Genomic DNA, 17,305 nt, shown 5'->3' on the forward strand with positions numbered 1-17,305 from the left:
AAGTGCAAATAACATGCATTCAATCTTTAATTAGAAGAATACTTCATGTTTTTTTCGGGGCGAGTCCCATTTGTACTACAAGTAGGTAAGAGTTCTTCAGTAGCTGGAGGCGCAGATCTCAGGGCCATTTAACTAAAATCTCCTCTGGGGAGAGGGGGCAGGACTACTTAGAAAGCAATTACTGCATCCCGAGGCTAACATTTCACTCTTGAAGAGAAGCAGCCCTCTGTTTTGAGACGAGATTTGACCAAGCAGTTTCGGTTGTCTTTGTGTCAGTTTCAAAGCACCATGCCTTGGCAAGAGCAGCAAGAATCAAGTGCAAAAGAAAAAGAAAAGGACAAAAAAAAGATTTCAGACACACCACCTGCTGAGCTTTCCCAATTTAACAAACTTATGTGAGGTCTGGAGAGAGCAAATGAGTGCTTTTGGGGTATCAGATCAAGCCTTTATTCACTTGACGGCAGTTTCCAAAGGCTGTTCTATTCCTAATGTTACCCCAGAGAACGTAAAGGGCACCTGTGTGGCCCATTAAGGCAAATTTAATCAAACACATCCAGGCATTGGTACAGTATTCCAGAAACGGGACTGTAAAGCTGTTCTGGTGCAACTCCTCACCAGGCTCCTGGTTTGGAAAACATAATTCTACGGATCCAAGAGACTGTTTCCTTAATTTTAACATGGGATCCAAAACACAAGGTTGCCCACCTCCAGACTAAGGTTTTTAAAATAACAATGAAGTGAGTCAACGAAAAGCACAGCTTCAATCTTCTTAAAACCACAGTTATGTCAGCTGGAAGGAAGGAATCTCACAAAGTCTCTTGACTCAGCCCTCTCCCCTCCTACCTCCACCCTGTACCTAGCTAAAGCATAGACTATTGAGATAGGAGGATATGTGGCAGATACAAAGATTTAATTAGTATTCCCTCTACTCGGCTCTATGTAAATGAGAAAAGTCGTTCCCAGATTGTACTCTCTGAAGGAACATATCCCCAGCTCACCAGTGATAATGCACTCAAATAGTGCACGTGTGTATGGCTAAAAAGCGAGTGGGAAGGGACAATCCGTTGCCAGGATTCATGCCTGGTGATCTCTTGGTTCCCATTTCCCAAGACCTCAGTTGTCCCATCAAGCTCAGATCAAACTCCCATATGGGGGAGGTGCTCGATAGAACAGGGGAAGAGAAACAGCTTACAGTTTGCATTAGAAGGGGGAGGAAAGCCAGGGGCATCCCTGAAGCATGGACCAGGTCTCTCTCTTCACTTTTCACAGTGAGTGGTACCCGCTCATCGACTTTCAAGATGTTGATCTTTGACCTTCGACCTAGGCCAGGTGCTGACGCACAAGTTTTATATTCATCTCTCTGTTTGGCATTTTGAAATCTGTGTGAAAGAGGGCAGTCACTGTAACAGGAAATATTTTCATGACTGCTTTAAGGACAATTTCTCCAAGAAAAATTATGTTAAGTTTAGACTTGGCAAAATCTTGTTCTATGCATTTTAAAAAATTGGCATTCTCTTTTGATGGGCGCTGAAAATGTAAGCCTTATTTCTAAGGCTCCTGATGGTGGCCACTCTCTCAGGAGTAATAATATTACATGACTCTGTGCCAAGGAGCTAAATCACAGGGGAAGTCAGTTTGACAGTGTTAGAACCAGTGGCATTCAGTTGTTGACATTTGAGGCATGTCACTGAGGGCCTGACCACACAGCCGAAAGGCAGAAACTCAGCGGTTTTGCCCTTCTCTGCACCCATCTTGCTGTGTGGTCTAAAGATAGTCATTTCACTCTTTCTATTGTGGTATGCTCAAATGCAAAAGAGTTACCAGTATTTATTGGAATTACTGTTTAACACTCTCTTCTTTAAATAGTTTTCTGACTCAGAAAGTCTTATGTAGATTGTTATTTTGAGCCAGATTCTCCCAATGTGGAAACTCCTTAGGACTGCATTAGGCTCTTCAGAGGAATGAACTAACTCTTTCAGGCCTGCAGTGTAACATCTAATAACTAACTACTTTTGTGCAATAAATAAGTGGATTGTAAAAGTTGAGTAAGTTTGACTATTAAGCAGAAGACTCATTTTTCCCTCTGACCCCTGAACTTGCAAGACCTCTGATCTTGGCTGCAAGCTAGTCTAGGGCATGGTCATAAGCAACAAAGATGTAAAAGTATTAAAGAGTTGCCAAGAATTGAAGCAAAATCCTGGTGGTGGAAGCTGGTGCCTGCTTGACTCTTAATTCTCTAAATCAACTCTGGATTCCCTGAATCTTTCAATTTTAATTACAGAGGCAAGGTGAATATGATATCGATGGGCAATTCTTTTTCTTTCAATGTCACTTTTCAGCAGGAAAATGTTCATCATTCAATGGTTCCCTTTTAAAATGCTAACCTTTATGGAATCTCAAACTTGGCTAAGAAGAAAAGCTCAGCTTTCACAGGACTTTGGAAAGTCTCCTTTTTACAGGCATTGAGAGTGTTCTATCAAAGAATACACTTAGGCTTTAAACTTCATTTCTATGTTGACAATTTCTAAATTTATATCTCCAACCTAGACTTCTCTCCTGAACTTCAGACTCGTATATCCAGCAGTGTGTTCAACATCTTCTCTTAGATTTCTATGAACATTCCAAATATAAGATGTCTAAAACTAAATTCCTGATCTTATCCCTTCCCAATCTGTTGGCCCACCACTTTTCCAAGCTCCATAGGTGGAAAATCCATCCTTCTAGTTAGGCCAAAACTCTGGATCCATCCTTGACTCATCTCTTTCTCTCATACCTTACATTCAACTCATCAGTAGACCCTTTTGGCTCAACTTTCAATATATAGCAAGAATCCAACCACTTCTCTACCTCCACTGGTGTCATCTGATCTAACGACCATTATCTATTACCTCAGTATTAACAAGAACCTCCTAACCAGTCTCCCTCCACACACTCTTGTCCTCCAAAAGTCTGTTCTCAACACGGATTCCAGAAAGACCCTGTGATACCTGAAGTCATATGTTACTCCTCTATCAAATCTCTCAATGGCTTTCTCTTTCTCTAAGAGAAAAAGTAGAATTCTCACAATGCCTACAAGGCATGATAACTAGCTACCCAGCCTCTTTCTGGTCACATTCCCTCCCACCCTCACGCCCTTCCTCCAAGTCTCCATCCTTCCCTCCTCTCCATATGCACGGTCTCTCCTCAGAGCCTGTGCAATGGCTGTACCCTCTACTTGGAAGGTTCTTCCTCATTATATCCACATGGCTTGCTTCCTTCCCTCTTTAAAGTCTTTGCTCAGATATCACCTCCTCAACGAAGCCTACCTTGACCCACCTATCTAAACTGCAGCTCCCACCCCCTCACCGCCTCTCCCAGTAATCCTTTCTCTGCTGTATTTATTTTCCCTAATGCTTATCACCTCCCCAAATACCATCAATGCTTATTCATTGTGTTTATTGTCTGTTACCTCTTCCTCACCACTGCGAAGTAAGTTTCCTTTGGAACGAAAATCCCTAGATTTTGGTCTATATTTTCACTGACATAAACCCAGAACCTAGAACAATACCCAGCACGGGGTGGTTTCTCCATACATATTTGTTGAACAAAAGAATGTCTTTTTCCTCTGGAATAATTTGTGTAGCAAAGAAAACATTGAGTCTGCTAACCCCAAAGGGTCCAAAGTAGTCCGTCAGAAGTAGTGGCCGTGTCTGTACACAGATGCCTGATTTCTCTGTGAAATATTAACTTCCACAGAAACTAATTACATTAGTATGAACATAACTAATAATAATACTATTACTATAACACTAAAATATTACTTTCTCCTCTCTTTCATTAAGCATTACAAACCTTCCAGTTGAGAATTCTAATGGAGGAATAAGGAGATGAGAGTTAGCAGGTAAGATTTCAATTTTAAAGTATGCTTAAAGCTAGAATTTTCTAAAAAGTAAAATGCTATTTGGTATTGCTTTACTATCTAGGTAAATACTAATAGGGAAGAAATGTGTGGTGTTAAAAAGTAAGTGTTCTCAGGGATGTGTTATGAATAGCAACTCTTCTCAAAGAGCTCAATATGAATATGAATACCAAATAATAACATTTAATCCTTATGATAATGTTTGGCTGTTAAGGCATGGGAAATAGTACTGTGCATTTCCCCTGCAAGTTCTAAGCCAACTAAGAGATGGACTATGAATATGGACAGATAGAGATCAAAATGTCAGTTTTATTGTTGGTAAAAAGAAAATGTAGTGGGGAGGATATGGCTTACCCGGTGGCTAAAATCAGGTGTCCTTCCACCAGCACACCCCTACCCTCACCCCATTCTAGACCTTGGGACCAGCCACTGAAGAAAGAGTTTGGGTCTACCAAGCAGAAATTTTTACCAGGCCAACTAAAATGGAAGACACTGCTGAGCCCCAACAGTGAGGAAAGAGACAGCTGGACCTGAAGGCAGGTCTGGACCACTAAGCAAGGTGTGCTTATTACATGGGGGTGGGAGCAGAGCAGAAACACCCATGCGAGGGTAAGCAGATTTGAAAGAGACAGGAAGGAAAGCCCAAGTCACACATGCCCAGGTCCCTGTCCTAACCTCATGAAGCAAATAAAGGATTCCTCCATTCTCGGACAGAAGACTGTGATAGAAAGAGAAAAGGTAGGAAGCTCTCTTCTCAGAACCTGGGATCACTGGAAAATTGCTCTGCCTACAGTGAGAGGTAACAGAAAAAAAGGCAGTCTCATTATGTATACCCAATTTCTTACCTCTTTTAAATTAGAGGATGCTGAACTGGCTACAGAATCTTGCTTAAGATCTCCAGGTCCAAATCCTGTTTTCCACCACCCTCATTGCTACATGCAGATGTACACAGCATTCCTTCAGATTTGAAGTGGCATATGTTTTCATTACCAACTCTACCAGCAACCCAGTCCCCATGAACCATCTTTTTGCTTTTCCTGCCTGCTTCAAGAAACCTTACATTCTGGGAGTTTCAGATGAAATCTCACAACATTTGTTGTCATTGTAAAAGATCATTTAATATTCCGTGGGCACATGCCATATGTTTTGAAGGAAGATGATAAGTACTGTTTTGTCACTTTTTCTTGGCAAAATGCAAAATGGAGTGAAAACAAAGACACTTTCCATACATGAAGCTTTAAGAAAATATTGGGAAAAATACTGAAAACCTAGTGACAGTGTGCCGCTTCTGAATTTTATTGGTTAAAAAAGAAGTCCCCAGTTATTCTTCTCCCACTTTCCAATGGATAGTTGCTCTCACAGAGCCATGGCCACCACGGCACTACGTCTTATGGAAATAGCATGCTTTGCTCAATGAACGAAAGGGGACATCTTTTTCCAACTTATGATAAATGCAGCATGCAGCTATTTTCCTAAATAAAAGCAACTACTGCCCTAGACTTACACTAGGGAGTGAATTGTGACAATGTGACACATAGGCAAGTGCTCTGCAATGGGATTAAGGTTCACACCATAGAATTAAATGCTTTAAAATAGTGCAGTTAATATCCAAGGGAATAATAAAGAGAAACACCAAGTAATATATAATCACAGTATCATACTAGATAGAAAATCAATGGGAAAACTGGGTAACTATTCTACGGTAGTCTGTTTACATTGTGGCAATAGTGCATGGAACTGTAAAATGTATAGAGACATTAAGAGTTAAATGTTCTAGTCATTCATTACCAAAAAAAAAAGAAAACAAAACCAAAAAAGCAAAAACTATCATATGACTAGAATTAAAGAAATATTAATTAAAACTTTTTGGAAATATGATATGATATATATTGTAAGTGCTCTAGATGACACCACATTACACGCACGTGCTGTCAATCAAAGAAGAATCAGTCTTGAAAGGTTAAGTCCAATTTTGACTCAGGCTGTTATTAATTTCTAAAATATTCACTTCGTTATAAATTATATTCTTAAATAAATAATATTAAGTATTTTGTTCTGAGTGACTATGCCCCTCACTCTGAAGCATCCACAGAATGCAGCAACTTCAGGAAGCAACAACACTCAGAAAGAGTTTTGGGTCTTTGTGGTTAAGGTTGCATCATCGTTTCTCCCACAAGCAACTCATGTATGACTTCACAGAAATGAAATGTTTTGCCTTGGCATTTACAGCTATAAAATGGGATTTGATCTAAGAAAACTTCCATCTCAGAATGAACTTATCCTGAACTCATAAGAGATCATTCCTTAAATGGGATATTGTCAAGAAAGAGGTATGGAAAGGTTATTCTCAAACAAGTAGCCACTTTTAGAACGCTAGTTAGGCATATGGTTCCTACTGTCTTGAGTCCAGTAGCTGCCCTGAAGAGCCACATTTTCCTCTCCCGGCGAAGCCTGTATGGCAGGCCTTGGAGTCACTCATGTTTATTATGCCAAATGTGCTAGGAACATCAACCCTGTAGCTCCTCAATATGTATTCCATCTCTCTGGGAAGTGTAATCAGCCAAAAATGTGATATCAAGGGGAAAAAAAAACGATAAAAAAGAAAAATGTGTGTAAACAACATAAAAATTATTATTTGCTTTAACTTTTCCAAGTATCAAACTAAAATTAGCAAACACCAAAGATACTCAGACATTGAGATTTTAATTTTATTTCCATTTGAGAACCTTAATAAAGAGCCTTGAAAAGCCATCCTTGCTAAATGGATTTTTTTCTACCATGTCTGTTCGACTGGCTGTCCCGGCCAGAGCTGACTTCTTACCAGTTGCTTTGCCAGACATAACAGAGACAGGCACAATCACTGTGATTAGCATCATGTGAGGAATAAACAGTCTGTGGCTGAAGCAGCAGGCTCTAAAGAGCTTTCTAACCTAGGTTTGACCAAGACGTGTAATATATCCAGAAATTTGCTCAATTACATATGTAGTCATTTTCTCTCATGCTCATCATGTCCTTCGCAGTTTCAGAACATATATGTCTAAATAATATCACTGTAATTTTTGTGCAGTATAGGTTGGAGCATATTGTGTCTGGTGTAATACATCTCACTGAATTTTTTTATAATAAGTTGGAAAGCCATGCCTATTGCTTTTTTTCCCAATTAAATTTTGGAAATCAGGAAAAAGCCATATATTAGATATCTGTAAGATATAGCTTTAATGCATTCAGTTGTAGATGTTCTGAAATCACAGGAAAAATATATCTTCAATGCTGTATTTTATAATATATAAGGATATTCATATGTGTAAGCATATAGATAATATTTAAGAGTCAATGCAAGTCACTCTTTTGAGAAATGTATCAAAACTAAAGAGCATTTTTATGTGCTCAAATTTGCATACATTTCTCAGTTTTTTGACAAATATTTTATACTCCATGTAGTTAAAGAGCTCCTTATCAACAATTAGCTGATCTGAGGAATGTTTATACCAGAAACACCTAAAAAGACACTGCAAGACATCCACCTGCCTGCTAGTTCAATGGGGACACCTCCATTGGGTTAGAACCTAAGGTATGCCTGTCAATTATACCCCCATTCCTATTCTCATCATTGCAAAGAGTGAATGCTGATCAAAGTAGCTACAATGCTGATAATCTAGTTTGGAGTTTTGAGTTAAAGGAACGTTCCTGATTTACTTTTTAAATTAATAAAATTGACTTTGGACTTTGAGTAAACATATTGGATAAGAAACACATTGGGTAATATAAACTAAATAAGTTAGCAATTCTCTTGTAAACTTACAGAAATAATTGATTCGCATTGTGTCTGCTATTTTGGAGCACATTTGCCATCAGCATCTTTACCACAAGGAGTTTTGCTGCATTTTCCGTGCACGACTAATTGGCCGTAAGGCAATTTTGCTGTAAAAGATAAAATAACTAATTGACGGTTTTGGTTTCATTTGGTTGCAAATGTTTTTCGTAATGAAACATGAAAATGAATAACAAAATTAAAAAGACTTGACTGTGAAAAACTGAAAATATTTGAATACAAATATTGAAATATGTGTAGGTTCATGGCAATACTGAACAAAGAGCTGATTTTATTTTGTGGATTGTTACCTAAGCACTTTGTCTTCCAAGTTTTTCATTCGTAATACTGTATTATACTCCCTTTTTTGGCTTGTTGATTCATCTCCTCATTGGACACTGCATCTCTTTTCATTAAAATGTCTTCCTTCATTAAGAGGGGTATCAATTTCATCCAAGAGCTAGGATGCATTTTTGTAACCAAATGAAAACCATACGAACTAAATGAAATCAAATAAATACCATTTGTAACCAAATGAAACCAAAACTGTCAATTAACCAGTTATTTTTTCTTTTACAGCAAAATTGCCTTTACGGCCAATTAGGTATGTGGCAAAAATGTTTCTGTGAAACTCCTTGTGGCAAAGATTCTTTTGGCAAAAATATCTGGAACTGATTCATGTATTAAATTAATCTTTAATATTTCAGTAAGGAATCAGAACAAGTTGAAATTAAAGAGATGAACTATAAATTGCAGGGCATTCTTTTCTGAAGTATGCTTTATCCCAAATATCTTTGGAAAAAATGCACCAAAAATTTATCTTCAACCCACAAAGAAATTTTTTTTTTTTAATTGGCAAGCATGGAGAATCCATCAGGAGTGTGCAATTTCCCTGGTATGTCTTGCTTCCAGTGATTTCCAAATATCTCTTGTTTAAATTCAAAATGAAAATTTTATAAAAACTTACCAGAAATTCTGAATATATCCCCAACAGTCTTTGAAAGAGCACCCCGCCACCTACACCATTATGTTATAAAGCTCAAGCCTATAGATTAACGTGGAAGTGCTAAATCTTTCTACCTGGATGTTGGTAGTTCAATCAGGAGCCTAAAGATAGAACATGATTCTTTTCTTAAGTATCTTATTGTTTCTTATAAACAGCTTAAATATGTTTATTTCTTACCTTATGAAGATATTATTAATCCTGACAATATGTATAACCTATGACACATAAGATATAATTACTGTTACCACCTAGTAGCCCAGTTATCATCCAGAAACAATTCCTACACTGGCAGACTTGGTTCCATTCAGGTGAAGGAGCTTTGAGCTCTTCAGGGAGGAGATGCCACGTAGGTTTAAAATATTAGTGTTATCTTTTTAAATGCAATTATTCTGATGAGCTGGGCAAAGGACTCTGGAGATGTAAAGAGCTAACTGCAAAAGCAGGATGGCTGCTGGGGTTTGAGGCTAGTTGGCTCAAGCTCCAGCTCTGTCTCCAATGAACTGGATTACCCTGAGTAAAACCACATAACCTCCTTTTGCCTCAATTTCCTCATTTGTTTTTAATGAGAGGGTTGGTTAGAGCAAGGGTCAACAAACTTTTTCTGTGAAGGGCCAGACGGTAAGAATTTTTGGCTTTGCAGATCACATGTGATTTCTGTCACATATTCTTCTTTGCTTTTTTTTTTTTCCAAAAATGTAAAAATTATTCTTAGGCCGTACAGAAAGAGGTGGAAGGTTAGTTTGGGCCCAACAGCCATTGTTTGCTGATCCCTGGATTAGAGAATAACTAATGTTTCTCCTAAAGTCAAAATTTAATGATGCTATGATTAACTGTGACTTCAAATCACTCTTTCATAGAACGCTCTTCCATAGAATGTGCCCGAACATTAATACTAGGGAATCCTGCTAACCAAAACAGAAAAAGAAAGAGAATGTCAACATCATTTGAAAAATGTTTCAAACTCTCAAATGACTGCAAAACTTTCAATCAAGCTAGCATTTGTCAATCCTTACATTTCAGATAATTGTACACCTCCATAGAGAAGGTGTTATTTATTCCACATGGATGATTTCTTATCCTGAGGGATAAATATTATTTGTACAGAAACAATATAACAAGATGAAAGCAGTCCTGGTGTCAAATGTAGCTTGCAAGATCAACTCACCAATAAATCAGCAGTACATTACATCACCACTGGCAACAACCCAAAGAGAAAGGCAAATGCCAGTGTAGCTTCCGATCCTTGCAGTAGCGTGGGTGGATACAACTCTGATCACTAACAGCTGTACTGATCCTTGGGAGCAAAGGTGAACAGAAATTCTGTATACTTATTCTAATTTTTTTAGGAAATAGAGGGAAAGTTATCATTTACGAACACCTACTATGTGTCAATCCCTTTAAATATATTAATGGTGATAATAACTAATACTCATAAAGCCTTCCTATGAGTCAGACATTGCTACAAACACTTTATATGTACTAACTCATTGAAACCTGAGAACTACCCTATGCGTTAAGTACTGTTATCAGCCCTAAGAGGTGAATGTTATTATCACCGGCATTTTTACAAGTGAGGACACCAAGCACCAGGGAATTCAAAGGGTACAGGGCTAGAACCAGAGACACTTCAAATCTCCTTTCTGTTTTCTTTTCTTTTCTTTTTTCCCCTGTCTTTTATTATTCTTTTTTTGAAGGAGGCATGGACAATATGCATGAAACATATATGATTACTTAAATACAGAGTAGGGCTAAGATTTGAGTCCATTTAAGTCCACATCCAAGGTGCCAGCTATCTCCACAAGGCCAAGGGGAGGGTAATGGTTCGAATCACAGGATGACGTGGAACACAGGTTCCTCTGTCACACAGGTTCATGTGATTCCCAAGATAGTGCCATAGTCTGTCAGGACTGAAATACAACCCATTATGGATCAATGTGTATCTGGACCTGTCCAGAAACTACTATGGAATTTTAACCAGTAGGAAAGATAATAGTATTTTCAGAACTTGAGGTTACACATGAGGAACTGTTTCAAAGTGTACATGCTACTTGAAAGTGCGTTGGTGGATTGGAAAAGCTAATGTGACAGCTCTCTAACTGTGCCTAATTTGAAAACAGGAAGTAGCTTGGGTCCTCAGAGCATCTTATTCTCGTGCTCAAATCCTGAGGACTGAGAGCAACACTTCACTCCCAATATTTAGCTTAAAAACTTTAGAGACTCAGCTTTATTTTGGAGATCTGACTCAAGGCTTAATTTCCCTTGAGTGTGTAAACAAAACTGATTACAGAGACCGCAGACACTGTGGAAAGAAGCCAGGCTTTGCCCCCAGTCAGACTAGGGGTTGAATCCCGACTCTGTTGCATGCTGTCCCCATGCTTAGACATAACACTTAACCACTCCAACCTCAGCTTCCTTATCTGTAAAGAGGGCACAAATTACACCTGCTTTGTAGGGTCTAGGATTGGAGATAATGCAGGTAAACTGCTTGGTATGTAAGAGGGATTCAATATAGGATAGCTCTTATCATTAATTAGAATATTTCCATTCCCAAAATATATGTCATGACACTGTATCTTTAGATAAAAAATATTTATTATCTTTCAGTAGAAATGCTGAGGGTTGTTGTTGCTTATCTAAATGTGTACCATCCACATACCCTGGGACCCAATCGCCCTCTCCAGAACAAGAAGAAACGAAGCCACCATGCATGACAAAGCATGCAGAAGTGACAGCTTCAACCTGCTGTAGAAAACGTTTATGTGGAGACTTTACTTCAGAATATGACTAAAACTAGAGGAAAATCATCTGAAAAGAAAGTATAGTAACAGAAAGTAACTGCTTGTGCAGATCGAGTCATTGTGAGGAAAAATTGCAGCTAACTAGGTGTTACCGATATGAAACTCCTCACCGTCAATTTCCCCTGGACTTCAGTACTACGAAACCTGGTTGCTCTTAGACTGGTTGCCCAGTTACATCGATTACTGGAACTCCAAACAAAATTATATGTGCAATCTGAGTACAATTTTTACTAAGAAATTATGATACAATGCTCCTTTTGCCCTTTCATTGAAATTATTTTTGTTTGGAATATTCTCGAACACAGAAAATTTGCAAGTACAATACAAAAAAAATAAACATTTTCCCCTGAAGCATTTGAGAGTAAGTTTACCAATGTAATTCCCCATCACTTCTGAATATTTTATGATGTAATTCCTGCAAAGACATTTTCCAACATAATCTCAATAAAACCATCAAAATCAGAAAATTATATCAATACATTGTCATCATCAAATCCACAGATTCCATTCAAGTTTCGCCAGTTGTTCCCATAATGTCTTCAGTAAGCAAAGGATAACCAAAATTATGCATTAGGTTAGCTGTTACTTTTCTTTAGTCTCCTTAAGCCTCAAACAGTTTCTCATTCCTTCCTTGACTTGCATAACTTTGGCACTTTGGAATAATACTTTCTAGTTTTATAGAATGTCCTCCAACTTGGGTTTGTCTGATATTTCTTTATGATTAGATTCAGGATTTTTTATTTGGGGCATAAGTGTCCCAGAAAGTATGCCATATTCTTGTTGCATCTTACCGGGTAGTAGAGGATTTTGAATTGTTCCATGATTGGTGATGTTAAGCTCCATCATTTGATTAAGGTGAAGTTGGCCAAGTTGCTTCACTGTAAAATTTCTCCTTGAGATTAGTATTTAGGGTGAGACACTCTGAGATGAGGCAAATATTCCATTCCTTATCAAACTTTTACCCACTGATGTTAGTATTCAGTGGATATTTGACAAACGGTGATTTTCTAACTCAATCGTCCTTCTATATGTATTAGATAGCATTCTGATCCAATCATCCCTTCTACATTTATTGGTTAGGAAAAGCTCTCTCTTTTCTCCACTTACTCATTTATATATTTATATGCATATTTGCTAGAGGCTCAATTTATCCCAGATTTGGCCAATGTGAGCCCTTTCAAGCTGGCATCTGTGTCCTTTTGCCATGTCCTCATTATTCTTTGAGCACTTCCTTAGTTTCTGGCACAATAAAATATTCCAGGGTTATCTTTTACTTGCCCAGCACCAACCCTACAACCTGTTATTTTTTCTGAGGAGCCCTGGCTCCCTTTAGTGGAGAATTGTATTTAAGAAACCAAGATCTGGGCACTAAATGTGCTCCTTATTGGTGGGGTATCATTGCTCCCAGATCCATATACATATGGGTCTGATCCAACATCACAGAGTTTATTCTAGTTTTAGCCCTTTCCATATATTTAACTCCGTTCTCCATAACGGGAAACCTAGTTTCTGTTCTCCTTATTATATCAACCAATTTAACTGATATGTTATCTTTATTTATTACTCTAATCTCTCCTATATCTAAACATTTTATCCAGCTTTCAACATCTCACTCTGGGCCACTGCCTTCATCCACACATGGGGACATCCTTTGTCAGTCCGCACAGGCTATGACAACTCACACCAAGCTATTTCTGCCACCACCTTCCCATTTCCCCAACCCCTGATGGTCAGCCCCTACCTTGATAGCTTTTGGACTGAATTATTCAGGAGGCAAAGAAGGCAAGAAAGCAGGCAGGCAGGTAGGAAGAAAAATATCCTTGCTCTTTTACTTGGATTTTTATTGTGGATTTTGTTCTTATTTTAATAGTTTCAACAGTATATATGTATCATTCATAAACTGCCTTATATCCTATTTGAAGGGTATAAACAATATAAAATGATGCAAAAGTTTCAGTTGGAAGAATTCCAGAACAGTTCTGAACAGTATGAAAGTACAGTCTTAATCAAATCCGCATTCGAAGACCTCTCAGAACATGAAAGTCTTTTTTCAGTGACATGCTCTCCTCCACAAGCATCAAGGCAGATGAAAGGAATGGCCCCAGGAACGTTAGTGGCACTTTTGATTCCACGTACCTTCTTACTCACACCGATAGTGTGTACTACATGTGTGATCTTGAGCATTTTGCTTAATGTTTCTATGAGCTGATTTCATCGTCCATGAAAGGAAAAGGCTTGCTCCCTTGCCAACCTCACAGGAATGGCATTTTGATTTTTATAAAGCACACACCAATTTGAATTTCTCAGCAGTAGTCAGTACATTCTGAGCCTGAGACTGGAGAAACACACCATCACAGGACCAGGGAGCAGAGATCCCTGTGGACTTAGGACTGAAAGAAGGAACAATTTCTCAGTCTCCATCATGTGATGGTGCAGCCCCATACAACCTGCTTCTGAGATCTTGAAGGCAAGGTGTTCAGGTTTTGAGTGGGCGTGGAGCCAGCAGCCAGTGGCCTCCAATGGGAGACAGAATACCGTGGTTCAGAGAAGCAGCTGCTATTAGGTGGACAAGGGCCTGGGCATGTCTAACCTGGGTCCCATCTACCAGCTGTAGATAGCAAGTCCTACCTTTGCCTCCCTGGTCTATAGCTTAAGATATAAACGGGAGTAATTCACAAACTGTCTAAGCCTAGGTTTTTCATGGCATATTGTGGGTCAAATGAGGTAACCTAGGTGGAAAGATCTGATTTACATTAGGCTCTTAATAAATATAAGTATATTTTGAAAAGGTTCTTACCTGATCCTTTTTCTTAAACATACAAGGATGTTTATTGCAGCATTATTTATGGTGGCAAAAACAAAAACCACAAAACCGGAAACAAAGTGAATGCCCATCATATGGATAATGGCTGAGTAAACTCTGGTACATCCACACCACTGAATACCAGGAAAATAAAAAAAAATCATAACAAATTGAATGAAGCAGTAGGTATCCAAATTTAGTTATCTTCCATTAAGCCAGCCATTAAAGAGATTTGCAAAAAATGAAAAGCAAAGTCACTCTATAGGTATTTTTCGTTAAATATATTGTGTTAACACGAATGGGTTTGTCATAGTTATTTTAAATGAGTTAATACATAAATATTTTATACCAGTTCTCATCAAAGGAGGATTAAAAGGAAACTACAATTTTTTAAAATTAAGATATAGTTGACAGATAACATTATATCAGTTTCAGGTGTAAGGAGACTACAAATTTAATCAGAAAAACTAGACAACTCAATAGAAAAATTGGCTAATGACCTAAACAGATATGTCACAAAAAGAAAATGCAAATGACCACTAATTATATAAAAATATTTCTTAACCTAACCTTTGAAGTAACATAAAACCAATTGTTTTTCCAGCAGCTTGGAAGGTTTGCTAGTTACCAGAAAATTATTCGCCAATGAAACTAAACCTAATTAGAATCTGGAGCTAAAAAGAGAGGATTTTGCTAGTTATTTAAACCAGGGTTACACTGTCATCGAGTAGTAGAGCTGGAATTTAAACACACCATTAAAAAAAAATAGTCATTATCAGATGAGCAGGAATCCTGGTGATCATGAGAAGACGTTACTTAAACTCATCCACGGAAATTTGCTTAGAATACTTAGCCAGTCCACCTTTAAGATTGCTGTAAAGATCAAAGAAAGACTGGCGGTGTACGTAAAAGTTACTTGATAACTACATAAATACGAGAAACCATCATTTGTTTTAGAATGCTTTTAGCCAAAGAATCTGAGGTATTGGGTGAGTATTTGGGGCTGCAAAGTATTACAGAAAAGCCAGGGCAGAGCAAGAGAGAAGTGCCCAGGTTCCTGACCAGCCAGGTGGTATGCGAGGCCCTGCAGGAGGGAAAGAAAGGATTGTCCAATCAGAGGCGGCACAGTGATATTCACAGCTCCTCAACAGTGCACACAGCACATCCTCAGAGAAACGTAACAGTGTAATATTCAATTCAGAGCACAAAGCTATAAGGAAGAAGAAATTTCAGGTGGAAAATAAATGATAACCACTTGGGGCATCTTTGATCATAACTTTGGAAGATAGAGGGTTAAAATGCCTTTGGATGTCACTTGTCCCCATACTATCGTGACTGCCTAAATCATGGCTTTGAGAACCACAACTTGCAAACCTCCAGGTACCTGGGGACATTCTCTACCATTAATTCGGGAGCAGCATTCCCTTTGCAAGAAGTAGGAAATCTAGGGGAAGAATTCATGGCAGGGGATGGCCTTTACTCAGTAGAACACAGACAATAGCGGCTGTGGTATAAGGAAGAGACAACTAACTGCAGCCTTGCCATCTGTGCTGAATTCCCAGGTCTAACAGTAGAAATACTTGTTCACTAGAAAGACATCAAAAACAGCAAAGGGAAAGGCACATAACTCTCATTCCCAACTAAAGTGTGTCCAGTTAGCTGTAAACCAAAATGCCTTTGTAATTGAGTATTTGTATATCCTGACACCCCAAACAGTGCAAGGCAATGCTTTTTCCTCCCTTGTCCAAAACCAAGGATTTAACAGGATTCTGAACATTTTCCCTTCCTCCTTCTAGAAACTCTTACACAGCAGAGGACCTGTGGGCTTAGTAATTGAAAGATATTGAACTGCGCTGCAAACAAAATTTCGCTGTTCTAAAAGATATATTTCAGGAATCCACTTAAAGATTTTTCCATTTGTTTATGCAATAAGAACTTCTATTGTGTGTGCCTGCTTTTATAAAGGGGAAATCAGCTAATCCAATCTCCTATAATTACTTCTTATCGTGTACTGTATTGCTGACTTTCCCTGGAAGCTACACCTAAGGTATGACTAAGTAAGAGATACTAGCTAGAGAGATCTGAATCAGGAAACACTAGGACAAATTGAGATGGACTCTCTCTTTGTGTTGCTGCCTCTCTTCTATTCAAACAAGAAATAGGATGCCTCCAATTTCACTGATTACCAGTTTCAGTATCAACTTATCAAGACAATGATAGGCCCTTTACAAATGTTCCCTTAATGTTATTTTCCCAACAGAAGTAGAAGCTGACCTATAGTTCTTGGAGCTATTGTCAAAGAGCACATTGTATTTGCCTGCTAACTCTGTTAGCCTCGCTAGCTGGCTGCTTAATTTAGTGTAATTGAGCCTTTACTCAAAGAACTGATAGAATGTTTAAAACTGGACTTTCCTGTGCTCGCTCCAAATTTGAATTCATTTACATTCAACTTTTCTAATGCCTCATGTCAGTAAAGCTGATTCCAATGTCAACATGAAGCTTCCTCATGAAACTCAAGACAGGCACAGTAGAAAGCAGAATAGATTTGTCTGGTTATCTCCGCAAGTGACTCTGTGGAATGGGCTATTCATGCTCTTCAGGGAGAAGATTGGTCCCTTGCAAATGCATAGTCACTGTCACAGCTGATAATTAAAGGGCCAGAGGTTTTCGAAATATTATTATTTTTATTGCTAGATATGTTGGCTCTGTCTCAGATTCCTCAAATAAGCTTCATTCTCTCATCTAAAATTCTACAATGGGCGATGTTGCAATGTCATACTACAGGGGGAGGGGCAAATGCTAAAGAGAGAAGTGACATAGACTAGAAAAATACGGTTCTCAAAATGGTAGGAGAAGACACGTGGTGGGAGGCAAAAGTACTCGATTTGCAATCAGGTGATTTGAATTTAAATCCAGGTGCTCTTCTTTTATTAGCTCCTGTCTCTAGCTTCAGTTTCTTCCTTCAAATGTGAGCAATTAAACCCAGCCC

Source organism: Equus przewalskii, chromosome 9 (genome assembly GCF_037783145.1).
Source record: "Equus przewalskii isolate Varuska chromosome 9, EquPr2, whole genome shotgun sequence".
In the NCBI taxonomy this organism is placed as follows: domain Eukaryota; kingdom Metazoa; phylum Chordata; class Mammalia; order Perissodactyla; family Equidae; genus Equus; species Equus przewalskii.